Source organism: Monopterus albus, unplaced genomic scaffold, assembly GCF_001952655.1.
Source record: "Monopterus albus unplaced genomic scaffold, M_albus_1.0 scaffold6.1, whole genome shotgun sequence".
Lineage (NCBI taxonomy): Eukaryota > Metazoa > Chordata > Actinopteri > Synbranchiformes > Synbranchidae > Monopterus > Monopterus albus.
The window spans coordinates 2,446,153-2,448,710 of record NW_018127886.1 but is presented as its reverse complement, the minus strand read 5'-3'; the positions used below and the strand labels follow the sequence as shown (position 1 = coordinate 2,448,710).

General features: G+C 38.4%; 1 protein-coding gene across 3 annotated transcripts in view; it reads left to right on the top strand.

Annotated features, from left to right (window-relative positions):
- Positions 1–2,558, top strand: part of b4galnt1a (beta-1,4-N-acetyl-galactosaminyl transferase 1a) — a 15,013-nt gene that overhangs the window by 663 nt on the left and 11,792 nt on the right. The window lies entirely within an intron of this gene.

Below are 2,558 nucleotides of genomic sequence, written 5' to 3'. Positions count from 1 at the left end.
ACACACATTGATTTACTTCATGTTTTGACTACTGCTATGACCAGCTGCAAAGCTGGTAACAGAGACGTCTCGGTTGATGTTTCTGTGTAGTATGGGGCTAGCCCAACCGAGGGGATATAATGTACAGGCCTGGTGGGTTCAGGGTCTTTCATCTGCCTGCGTGCAGGTTGGAGGTGCAAGATACCTGAGCGTGTAATGTTAATTTTTACCTGTGTTCATGGAATAAATCAGCACTGTTTTGTAGTTACTTGGACTGCCTCGTCTCTCAGTATGGTAAAAAGTACCGGATACAACAAGGCAACCAGTTTTATGAAATACACAGAGGTCGCAGCCAAAGAATACTATTGTTTCATTAAATTTACCTCTCAAGACTCAAGATTTTTATTTGTCATTTATGCATAAACAGACAGTCTAGGCATATAGGAATTCTTGTGCAGGTCTCTTGGAGTCCGGTAAAGAGCTAAAAGCTAGAAAAAAAAACTACCTCTGCTTTATTACCCTCTGTTATATTACATGTAAATGTGCTGCTGTGTTTTTGTTTTTTTGCCGGGATACCTGCTGCTGTTGGTCATTTGCAATACTATCATGCCTGATATGTTGTTTGCACCTCATCACCAACGTCCTGGTGATGCTGAAGTTCGTATTGTGAGTGTAAGCAAGTTACAATGTGGTATTCTTAGAACATGAGAGATCTAATGTTACCAGAACCTTTCAAATAAAATATTCTCAATGTTATAACAAAACATTCTTGCAACGCTTTAACCAACTGTTACCATAGCTTTTTAGTGGGAGGTTTTCCAACACATTCTTTGCTTGGTGCTTTTGTTTTTGCTCACTATTCCGGTTCCACTTAGCCTCACCCACTCTGAAATCATCACACATTACTTTCAACTGTCCCTCATTATCTCCCGTTCAGTCATTCTCCTTCCTTCCCTCAGTTTAATGTCACAGCGTTTCCTCATACTAATAATAGACACAGTCAGACACATTGTACTGACTGTGACCACAGATTGTGAACTAAATTGCATTGCGTATGAATAAACATATAAGCACATTACATAGCCATAGCATTCTGTAAATAAAGGGAAATGTATCAAATGTGCATTAAACATGCTTGCTGCATGCCCACTCTGTAAATATGGGAACTATGTAATGTGTTATTGTATTAACACTGACAGCTTAATGATAAACTATTTGCCCAGTCCCAAAGTCCTCACATCATGCATTGAGTTAAAAATTAACTTGGAGTAGAGGGTGATGGTCATGAAGGTGAGTCAGAAGATTTGATTTGCTGCCTCCTTTCACACCATTGTTTAGTTCTGCATGCTCTGCAGACAGGGTAGCAGTTAGGCCTCACTCAGGACTCTTGTAAAAATCAAAATAAGCCCACATTTAGGACTTTTCCCCCTTTATTTATTCAGGGTAGGTCCACTGAGAGGCCGCCTCTCTACTGATAGGGACGCCCACCTTCAGTTGTGCAATCACACCTGGAAACAACCAGTACAATCAGCTCTTGTTGATCTTGGATAGTATTTTACCTTTCAGCGGGGGCCTTTTTCCAAAATGCACTAAGCAATCACAGTTTTTCATGAGATTTAAAAACTGAAGCAGTAATACGAACCGTCTGAAGTTTTACAGACACATTTTACCTTTACCTCAGTTTTTACAGTGTGTGACATTTCGGTTTAAGCCTTCCTCAGTGTCCTTTAAGTGTGAAAATACAGTCAGGGAAAAAATTATTTGAACCCCAGCTGATTTTGTAAGTTTGCCCACTAACAAAGAAATAATCAGTCTACAATTTCAATGGTAGGTTTATGTGAACAGTGAGAGACACAACAATAACAAAAAAAAAACCAGAAAAATGCATTACAAAAAAGTGAAAGAAACATAATTAAAAATAAATAATAAAGGTGCATCTTCTTTAAACATCTAATCCAATATAAATTTTATCAAGCCCAAATAACTGATATAGTTATTGTGAAGGCCTATGGCACATCCTTTGACCCCTCAACTTACATCCAGCCAATAGGGTGTCACTCAGACATCAATGTAGGTGTCGGTGTGTCAAACTGGAGAACCTAATAGCTGGTGGTTAATACAAAATTATGGACAGTACATCACAGAAGGACAAGCTGGACACATGGGAGAAATATGGTGTGGCTACAGACAGTGAGAACAACATTAGCTGTTACCGTCCTGTAATCTGCCTGTTCTGCCTTGCCCTTGTTAGTGCTGTAAATTGCTGGTCTCATCTGGTTTTGACTCCTGAGCTCATTACCTGCTATTGGATTTGGACACCATCTGCCTGTGTCTCTGCCCTCTCTCAGTTTCTGTATTTCTGTTTTGTTTCTGAATTCCGTAATAAAGCAATTGCACATTCAAAATACCGTACTTAGAAAGAATTAAAGAAACAAATACAAAAAAATGAACTGAACATATGAAATACAATATAAATAGCTTACATAAAGTACCTATTAATACTCCCAAAATAAAAAGTGTAAACAAGTGACATTAACTTAAAAATACAATATAAATACGGCACTGTGCAAAATAAGATA